The sequence below is a fragment of the Ruditapes philippinarum genome, unplaced genomic scaffold, assembly GCF_026571515.1.
Source record: "Ruditapes philippinarum isolate M1 unplaced genomic scaffold, ASM2657151v2 ctg18584_1_1_1_1, whole genome shotgun sequence".
NCBI lineage: Eukaryota > Metazoa > Mollusca > Bivalvia > Venerida > Veneridae > Ruditapes > Ruditapes philippinarum.
The window spans coordinates 1,503-12,846 of record NW_026851532.1 but is presented as its reverse complement, the minus strand read 5'-3'; the positions used below and the strand labels follow the sequence as shown (position 1 = coordinate 12,846).

Genomic DNA, 11,344 nt, shown 5'->3' with positions numbered 1-11,344 from the left:
ATGGCCCTTTAATAATTTTTGTTTTTAAAGTTTGTCCGGACTACTTCTCTTATACCACTAATGCAATTTCAATGAAACTTTACAGGATTGATCTGTAGCTCAAGTCCTTGCGCATATTTTCCGGTTGAATGATTTTTGGAGGAGTTATGGCCCTTTGATAAAAAGGTGTTTTTTTCTGTGTGTTGCCAGATACACAAAAGCTTGTCCGGACTACTCCTCTTAAACTACTGGTGCAATTTTATCCAAACTTTACAGGAATGATCAGTACCAAGTCTAGTTGTGCACTGTCCGTCTGTCTTGTCCCAACATGAAATTGGCCATCATGAGGCGACACATGTGATCACTGATCGCTCTTGTTTATATAAGAGGTTTCAATAAGAGATTATGAAGATGTCAGAGCGACAAACATTGAAAATTTTTATCAGAGTAGGGGCATCTGTGGCTGAGTGGTTAAGGTCATTGACTTCAAGCCACTTTCCCCTCACTGGTGTAGGTTCGAATCCTGACAGGGACTTTGGATTGTTTGGTGGTTTCCTCAGGTTTTGTTTGTGCCAGAAATAATGCACGGAGGGGCACCAGAGGTCTTCCTCCAACAGTAAAGCTGGAAATGTCGCCGCATGACATATACTGTGACAGTGCGACATAAAACCCAATAAAAAAAGCCAAAAGCACTTGAGTACTTGTCTTAGACTGGTTTACTTGTTATTTTTAGACTGGTCACAGAAGATGATGCAATTCGGGTATATCATACTATGGAGAATGCACGAGTATATCATGGACGAGAAATGCAATTTTTTGAAATCACAGCTGAGGTATACACACTTCATATACTTTAAGCTCACCAAATCACAATGTATCACAATATATACCAGGTAGTATTGTGATTGAGATTGGTATATACACATGTTCATCTATAAGGCTGCAAAGGAATAGATATTTCCCAATTTTTATGCTCCCCGAAATATAGTCGCTGCTTTGTCCGTCCGTCCTTCCGTCCGTCCGCTTTTCTTGTCCGGGACATAACTTTGAAACAACAAGAAGTATCAACATGAAACTTTGTAGGTAGATAGATCTCATTGAGTAGGTGTGCAGTGCACAAGAACCGTAACTCTGTCTTGCCTAATTATTTAATTATCCCCCTTTGTTTATTTTACACTTTGAACTTTGTTCCGGGACATAACTCTAAAACTATAACAGGTATCAACATGAAACTTTGTAGGTAGATAGATCTCATTTGGTTGGTTTGCAGTGTACAAGAACCGTAACTCTGCCTTCCCTAATTTTTTTAATTATCCCCCTTTGTTTATTTTTACTCTTTGAACTTTGTCCGGGACATAAATCTAAATGTACAAGAGGTATCAACATGAAACTTTGTAGGTAGATAGATCTCATTGAGTAGGTGTGCAGTGCACAAGAACCATAACTCTGCCTTGCCTAATTTTTTAATTATCCCCCTTTGTTTATTTTACACTTTGAACTTTGTCTGGGACATTACTCTAAAACTATAAGTGGTATCAACATGAAAGTTTGTAGGTAGATAGATCTCATTGAGTAGGTGTGCAGAGCACAAGAACCATAACTCTGCCTTCCCCAATTTTTGAATTATACCCCTTTGTTTATTTTTACACTTTGAACTTTGTCCAGGACATAACTCTAAAACTATAAGAGGTATCAACATGAAACTTTGTAGGTAGATAGATCTCATTGAGTAGGTGTGCAGTGCACAAGAACTGTAACTCTGCCTTGCCTAATTTTTGAATTATTCCCCTTTGTTTATTTTTACACTTTGAACTTTGTCCAGGACATAACTCTAAAACTATAAGAGGTATCAACATGAAACTTTGTAGGTAGATAGATCTCATTAAGTAGGTTTGCAGTGCACAAGAACTGTAACACTGTCTTGCCTACTTTTGGAGTTATTGCCCTTTGTTCATTTTGACACTTTGAACTTTGTCTGGGACATTACTCTAAAATTATAAGAGATATCAACATGAAACTTTGTAGATAGATAGGTCTCATTGGGTAGAAGTGCAGTGCTTAAGAATCATTACTCTGCCTTGCCTTATTTTGAAGTTATTGCCCTTTGTTTATTTTTACTTTTTGACTTTTGTCCGGGACATAACTTTAAAACTATTAGAGATATCAACATGAAACTTTGTAGGTAGCTAGATATCATTGGATAGAACTGCAATGCTTAATTCTTTACCTAAACAAAGCCTGGTCTAATTTTGGAGTTATTGCCCTTTGTTCATTTTTATGCCCCCACAATGTGGGAGCATATAGCGTTGCACTTGTCCGTCAGTCCGTCCGTCCGTACGTCCCGAAATCTTGTGAACGCAACTCCTCTTAAACCGGATGTTAGATTTTGCTTAAACTTACAGGGATGAACAACCTTAATGTGTAGATGGTAGTAAAGGAAGGAATTTTTCGCTGCGACCAAATTTAACAGAATTATGGCCCTTTGTTGATTTTTTCACTAGATACTATGTAGAAATTTTGTGAACGCAACTCCTCTTAAACCAGATGGCAGATTTTTCTTTAACTTACATGGATGAACAACCTTAATGTGTAGATGGTAGTAAAGGAAGAAATTTTTGCTGTGACCAAATTTAATAGAATTATGGCCCTTTGTTGATTTTTTCACTAGATACTATGTAGAAATTTTGTGAACGCAACTCCTCTTAAACCGGATGGCAGATTTTGCTTAAACTTCCAGGGATGAACAACCTTAATGTGTAGATGGTAGTAAAGGAAGGAATTTTTGCTGCGACCAAATTTAACAGAATTAATGGCCCTTTGTTGATTTTTTCACTTTAACTATGTAGAAATTTTGTGAACGCAACTCCTCTTAATCCCGATGGCAGATTTTGCTTAAACTTACAGGGATGAACAACCTTAAGGTGTAGATGGTAGTAAAGGAAGGAATTTTCGCTGCGACCAAATTTTACAGAATTATAGCCCTTTGTTGATTTTTTCGCTATTTACTATGTAGAAATTTTGTGAATGCAACTCCTCTTAAACCGGATGGCAGATTTTGTTTAAACTTCCAGGGATGACCAACCTTAATGTGTAGATGGCAGTAAAGGAAGGAATTTTTGCTGCGACCAAATTTAACAGAATTATGGCCCTTTGTTGATTTTTAGTTTTCAACTTGTGGCACATGTAGTCCAAAAAATATTTGACCTAGAGTCATAAGATTGACAGAACAGTGGCGTGTGGGGGCATCTGTGTCCTATGGACACATTGAATTTTACCCGGGACATAACTCTGAAACTATACGAGATATCATCAGGAAACTTTATAGATAGATAGATCTCATTGAATAGAAGTGCAGTGCAAAAAAAACCATAACTCCGCCTTGCCTAATTTTGAGTTTTTGCCCTTTGTTCATTTTTTAGCTCACCAGAGCCGAAGGCTCAGGGTGAGCTATTAGTATCAAAGGGGGATGCTCCGTCATCAAATTTGGTCTGTAGCATCCTTGTGACAGTCACACTTGAATTTGCTCATGTCATTCCAATTGGCCCCTTTTAGGGGTCAGCAGAGCTAAAAATAGAAAAACCTTTAAACATCTTCTTCTACAGAACTAATGAATGGATGATCACCAAACTTTGTCTGTAGCATTCTTGGGTAGTCTTTTATCAAGTTTGCTCATATTAATTTGATTGGCGATCTCTAGGGCTAAAAATAGAAAATCTTTTAAACATCTTCTTCTACAGAACAAATGGATGGATGATCACCAAACTTTGTCTGTAGCATTCTTGGGTAGTGTTTAATCAAGTTTGCTCATATAAATTTGATTGGCCCCTTTTAGGGGCCGCAAAACCTAGAAAAACCTTTAAACGTCTATTTCTACTGAACTAATTGATGGATGATCACCAAACTTTGTCTGTAGCATTCTTAGGTAGTCTTTTATCAAGTTTGCTAATGTTGTTTTGATTGGCCCCTTTTAGGGGTCTCTAGGGCTAAAAATAGAAAAAACCTTTAAACATCTTCTCCTAGAGAACTAATTGATGGATGATCACCAAACTCTGTCTATAGCATTTTTGGGTAGTGTTTAATCAAGTTTGCTCATATTAATTTGATTGGCCCCTTTTACGGGCCGCTAAAGCTAAAAATAGAAATACCTTTAAATGTCTATTTCTAGAGAACTAATTGATGGATGATCACCAAACTTTGTCTGTAGCATTCTTAGGTAGTCTTTTATCAAGTTTGCTAATATTATTTTGATTGGCCCCTTTTAGGGGCCGCAAAAGCTAAAAATAGAAATACCTTTAAATGTCTATTTCTACTGAACTAATTGATAGAATTCTGTAGCATTCTTGGATAGTCTTTTATCAAGTTTGCTCATATTCATTTGATTAGCCCCTTTTAGGGGTCTCTATAGCTAAAAATAGAAATACCATTAACTGTCTATTTCTAGAGAACTAATTGATGGATGATCACCAATCTTTGTCTGTAGCATTCTTGGGTAGTCTTTTATCAAGTTTGCTCATATTCATTTGATTAGCCCCTTTAAGGGGGCCGGTAAAGCTAAAAATAGAAATACCTTTAAATGTCTATTTCTACAGAACTAATGGATGGATGATCACCAAACTTTGTCTAAAGCATTGTTGGGTAGTCTTTTATCAAGTTTGCTTATTTTGATTGGCCCCTTTTAGGGGCTGCTAAAATTAAAAATTGATATACATTTAAACGTCAATTGCTACAGAACTAATTAATTGATGATCTGTAGCATTATTGGGTAGTCTTTTATTAAGTTTGCTCATATTAATTTGATTGGCCCCTTTTAGGGGCCGCTAAAATTAAAAATAGAAATATGTTTAAACATCTTTTCCTACAGAACTAATTAATAGATGATCACCAAGCTTTATCTGTAGCATTTTTGGGTAATATTTTATCAAGTTTGCTCATATTAATTTGATTTGCCCCTTTTAGGGGCCGCTAAAGCTAAAAAAGAAAAACCTTTAAACATCTTCTACTTCAGAACCAATTGATGGATGATCACCAAACTTTGTCTGTAGCATTCTTTGGTACTCTTTTATCAAATTTGCTCATATTAATTTGATTGGCCCCTTTTAGGGGCCACTAAAGCTAAAAATAGAAAAATAGAAAAAACCTTCGAACATCATTTCCTACTGAAATAATTTATAGATGATCACCAAACTTTGTAGCATTCTTAAGTAGTCTTTTATCAAGTTTGCTCATATTAATTTGATTAGCCCCTTTTAAGCTAAAGCTTAAATACCCCAGGTCATGGCGTTTTTTTCAAATTATTGTTTAAACATATTCTATGCTCAAATTTAATATTAGAATATATTGACATTCCAACACTGGAAAGCAGTTGTTTCTGGTGAGCGACTGGGGGCCATCATGGCCCTCTTGTTTATACTTTCCTGTGTCCAGAACCTTCTCGGGGAGCATCACCCTGTTCAACCGCTTCTTGTATTTCTTGTATACATGTACCTTCCTTGGCAAAAGTTGCAGCCATTTTTGGGGTGTCAGTATTCGATATAATATAATTGGCAAAATATGAAAAAATCAATATAAAATGCTGATTTAGGTGAATTGTTAAATTTTTTATACATGAAGGAAAATATAATCAATACACCAATTTTTAAAAGATATTTATTAATTTTCATGAAGGTGAATTATGAGTGATTTTTATCTTATCTAAGGCATAGAATATATTGGGAATGACACTCAAAATGGGCATCCATGGTAGGTAATAATTGCTATGTAAAATGCAACTTTAAAGGTATTTTTTATCTTACTTGATTTTTTAAATAGTGAAGATTTTTAAATAGTTATTCTATTGAATTACAGCTAGCTCCAGCCGTTGAGTTTTTAGTACACAGCTATCCAGAATTCACGAGTGTGGCGAGTCTCCCGGCCGATACCGTCGCGGAACAAGTGGAGATCGCCAGCATGCTGTACGATAAAGGACTGTTGATAACTGGTGAACCTCTAGAATCTATGCATGAAAATTGTGACTCAAGTGATGAGAATAATTGTGATGACAATAGTTAAACAGTTCTATGCATGAAAAATGTTCGTTTATTTGTTTTATGTTTTGCAAAGATCCTGATTAAGGAATTTGAAAAACGCTTGAGGATGAAATCTTCAGAAAAAGATACTTGTGTATTTGTGACACGTTGTACACTAAAGACGCAAATTGGGACATGATGTTGTTCTTTATAACAAGTAATATTTTAAACATTATCATTCGTTTTAAAGGTTTGTTCATGTCGATTACACATTTTGACAATTATTCAGTTTTCATATCCAGGAAAAACCAGATAAGCTGAAAATTCAGAAATGTTGAAATTGTAACTTAATGCCCAATTAGTGTCTTTTTGCCCAACATGTTAACATTTTTTGAAGTACTTAACATATGTGCTTACAAGGGAGTCGGATATTGTTAAAGCTATTTTTAGAAAAGAATATTTGTGCAGAACAGACTTGATTAAAGAAGAAAGATAAGCAAGTCTGAATATTAAGACATCACAGATTTTCATGTTACAACAATCATTTTGCCATAGAGCTTATATACTTGAATTTTTTTAGTTGAATTAAAAGAAAGTTTGGTTTAGGGAATTGTTTCAATACATATTCATAAACATGTATGTATAAAAACAAATTGCCATCATGCATATAAAATTTTGATACTTCTTTGACGTTTACCTTGACATACTTACCTCCAACAATGGTGAGTTAGGTACCTGAAAAAGATAACTGCATTTATTTAGGGAAAGATATCAATCTGAAACTGCTTGTAAAGGTATTTCAGAGCATTTTGGTTTTTCTTGCATCATTGTTGTCTGAAAACCATTATATGACCTTCGACCTTTAACCTAGTGCTAGAAAAACAATTGATTAGGCTATGTCACCAGTATAGAGTGAGGTCAGCCAGCATATCTGTGCAGTCTGATCAGGATCTATACTGAATGTGACTCAGATTTTGTACATTGATATTGAAATCCTTCTATTTTTAAATGGACTGTTCCAAATTCAAAGCTGGACAAGTCTATTAAAGAAATTCAGCAGGGTAAATGTTAAAGTGTTAACATGACATAAGTTTATAAATAGAATGCAATGAGAAAATATTTTCAGACATATTACTGCTGTTGACTTATTGAAAAATATGAAGTAATAATTATCTACGGGTGGCCATGATTTGTTACCCTAAGCATTTTACAGTGCTAGTTTGATACACTGTATTTTTTTCTAATGATCCAAGCAATCTATGTTGAAGAAATTTGGTAGATACATTCAATTTACCTTGATGTTTAAAAAGTATCCAACTGTTTTCTTTCTAAACAGACATTTGTTGTGACTTTCTGACCAATTACACAGTACAGTGCTGACTCTAGGACAGGGACATATTTGGGGCACCTGACGATATGTATGTGCCTGAGATGTGTTCGATATATTACATAGATTGTATGTAATTAAGTGATTTGGTTTTTGTTAATCAAAGAGGAGAAAAAAAATTAAATATGTTTATTCTTGAATTATTGTCTTTGTTCACAGATAACATTAAGAAGCTCTTATTGATGTTCATTGTAAAATTTGCAATTGAAAGTGATTTTTGTGAGATCTGTATTTTAAAATTTTTAATGGGAATACTAAAGCTTATGCATGAAGTTAAACCATGTTATTTCATAACTTGCCTATTGTTATTTTAATCATCACCTTTTTTGTTATTCTTTAGTTTAATTTTTGCACACTTTGATATCCATTTTTCAATTTTCAGGTAACACTTTAAAGGACCTTTTAGTCGCCAAAATGCTTTTTTTTTCTCAAAAGCTTTTTTAATGTACAGTTACAGTTTAGGAAAGAGCACTCACATTGGCACTACAACTTAACAATTTTATTGCAACCCTTAATATATATTTCAGCAATTTGTTTGATAAACATACTGTATGAAAGACTGAATACAATTTTGTTTATGTTTTGCTACTTTAATGACAAAGTATTTCAGATTCAATAATGCTATCTTTATTTGATGATAAAAAGCATCTATTATATTCCAAACTTATTATAAACCAAAATCATATGGGCAAAAACTTGTTAGAGATAACAAATTTGACCAATTCTTATTAAAACTTTGCTTGAATTTTAAGATGAAATGAAATACAAGTTAAGTATCATGATAAAGAAAAGAAGTTAAAAACTAGAAACATGGTTTGAAGCCAATTAGAATTCAGTTTACTATTGAGAACAGACATATAATATACTTTATGAGTAAAACTTTAAAGGCCCATTATGCCTCAGAAATGCTTTTATTTATGTTTCTTAAAAGCTTTTCAATTTTGGTGTGCTTTTTAGTATCCAAAAAGTTACTTATTGGCTTATTTTGGCAATAAGTACAGTTATAGTGAACTGGTATTTTATATGGATGTCAAAATACTACTTTTTTTTTTACATTTTGCTACTTTTATGACAACTAATTTCACATTTAGAGTTACTTTCATCAGGTAACATTAGTAGCGAACATTCTCTAAAACTGTTATTTAAACATTATAAAATTCATGTTTGCCCTTTCTGAGGAAGTAAAATTTATTTGTTTCTGAGGCATAATGTACCTTTAACTAATATAATTTACATTTCATTGGTTATTAAGTTTTGTAGACTTAGGATATGGTGATAAGAGGAGTTGATTATGTCATTGAATTCAATAAAAAACTATTACATTTTATTTCTTCTTGTGTTGTTCATTACTAATTGTACAGGGGTATTTGATCCATTTTGCTGCAAAATTATTTATGGAAGTTATAGAAACAACATAGATTAAAGAATATTATTATAAGCCTATCCAGCTAGCTAATGGAACGTCATAGTTTCTACTTGAGCGCCTGTTTGTGCCTGAAATAATGCATGAAAGAGCCACCTTAGGTCTTCATCCACCAGTAAAGTTTGAAAGTCGCCATATGACATATACTGTGATGCTGCAACATTAAACTCCAAAACAAAAAAATGTTTTAAGCACTTTGCAATATACAATATTATAATATGTAATTGCTACAAGTAACTAAAACTTATGCAGGGGTACCCATGTCTTAGTGATTAAGGTTGCTGACCTCTAATCACTTACCCCTCAATGCTGTTGGATTGATCCAACCAGGATTTTGGTATTTTTACTGTGTTAAAGCCACTGGCAAGCTGTTAGAAAGCTGATGTTTCTATTTACATGCCCATTTGTACCTCTATGATTATATTATTGATAATTTTTAAAGAAACACCTGTTGTCTTTCTCTGCCAGTAAAGATAGAAAGTTTTATATGATCTTAATACAGTGTCTATCTGTTTTGAACATCATTGCTGACAAAATTGAGTTTCTATGTTTTAAATCTCCAAATTGATAGGTGATTGATATGAAAATAAAAAAAGATGATAAGAATTATTAAGTTAGATAAAATACTACTACAGGTAATGGGGTCTCTGTGGTCTGTGACTTTGTTTCCTTTGCCCTTCACTACTGTTAAGTTTGAGTTTTATCACACAGACAAAGACCCTTCATATTTTCAGTTGAAGATGCTATCCAGCAAGCTTACAGAATGTGATTCTACTCCTCCTTTACCAATAAGGCTGGAGAGACACCATATTACCTTTACATTGTAGGTGTGGCTACTTAAAAACCTAACAAAAACTATTACTGATCATTTTATTAGCCGGACTTGGGAGAAGATATTTCAGATATTGCTACTGTCAGGTTGCCATTGCCCTCCAGAAGCTTTAATGTTTACCATTCCTTTTTATTTTTAGCTCCACTATTCGAAGAATATGGAGAGCTATTGTAGTCGCCCCGGTGTCGGTGTCCGCGTCGGCGTCTGCGTTGGTTAAAAGTTTTTTGTAAAGTCAAATATCTCAATTATTGCTTGAGATATTCAATTGAAACTTACAATACTTATTTATAGTAACAATGTACATCAGATTGACAAGTTGGATAACTCTGCCTACAATATTTACAGAATTATGCCCCTTTTTAGCTCGACTATTCGATAAGAATAAGTAGAGCTATTGTAGTCACCCGAGCGTCGGCGTTGGCGTCCGCGTCGGCGTAACCACTTATGTTAAAGTTTTTGTAATAGTTCAAATATTTTCAGAGTCCATTGACATATGGCTTTGAAACTTTGCACACTTGTTCACCATCATGACCTCAACCTGTAGACAGGAGGAGGTAACTCTATCAAGCATTTTGACAGAATTATGCCCCTTTTTCGACTTAGAATTTACGTTAAAGTTTTTGTAATAGTTCAAATATTTTCAGAGTCCATTGACATATGGCTTTGAAACTTTGCACACTTGTTCACCATCATGACCTCAACCTGTAGACAGGAGGAGGTAACTCTATCAAGCATTTTGACAGAATTATGTTCATTTTTCGACTAAGAATTTACGTTAAAGTTTTTGTAATACCTCAAATATTTTCAAAGTCCATTGACATATGGCTTTGCACACTTGTTCACCATTATGACCTCAACCTGTAGACAGGAGGAGGTAACTCTATCAAGCATTTTGACAGAATTATGCCCCTTTTTTGACTAAGAATTTACGTTAAAGTTTTTGTAATACCTCAAATATTTTCAGAGTCCATTGACATATGGCTTTGAAACTTTGCACACTTGTTCACCATCATGACCTCAACCTGTAGACAGGAGAAGGTAATTCTATCAAGTATTTTGACAGAATTATGCCCCTTTTTTGACTTAGAATTTACGTTAAAGTTTTTGTAATAGTTCAAATATTTTCAGAGTCAATTGACATATGGCTTTGAAACTTTGCACACTTGTTCACCATCATGACCCCACTTGTAGACAGGAGGAGGTAACTCTATCAAGCGTTTTGACAGAATTATGTCCCTTTTTCGACTAAGAATTTACGTTAAAGTTTTTGTAATACCTCAAATATTTTCAAAGTTCATTGACATTATAAAGGCTTCGAAACATGTTGAAATTTTATACTCTTCTTTGAGAGCATAATAGGACTCTCTCCAAGGCCTATAACTGTAATATGGATTTAGAGAAAAAATTTACCTTTTTCTTTATTTAGAAAATTTTACCTTTTAATGAAGGCTTTTTTTACTTTCAAGCACTAAGAATAGTCGAGCGTTGCTGTCCTACCGACAGCTCTTGTTTACTTAGAAATTTTGGTTAAAGTTTTTTGTAAAGTCAAATATCTCAATTATTGCTTGAGATATTCAATTGAAACTTACAATACTTATTTAAAGTAACAATGTACATCAGATTGACAAGTTGGATAACTCTGCTGACAATATTTACAGAATTATGCCCCTTTTTAACTTAGAAATTTTGTTAAAGTTTTTTATAGTCAAATATCTCAA

General features: G+C 33.9%; 1 long non-coding RNA gene across 1 annotated transcript; it reads left to right on the top strand.

Annotated features, from left to right (window-relative positions):
- The first annotated feature begins 691 nt into the window (after positions 1-691).
- LOC132737219 (uncharacterized) lies at positions 692-8,698 on the top strand. The gene is made up of 2 exons (XR_009626712.1): positions 692-812; positions 5,824-8,698. It is a non-coding gene; the product is annotated as an uncharacterized LOC132737219 (long non-coding RNA).
- The last annotated feature ends 2,646 nt before the right edge of the window (positions 8,699-11,344 follow it).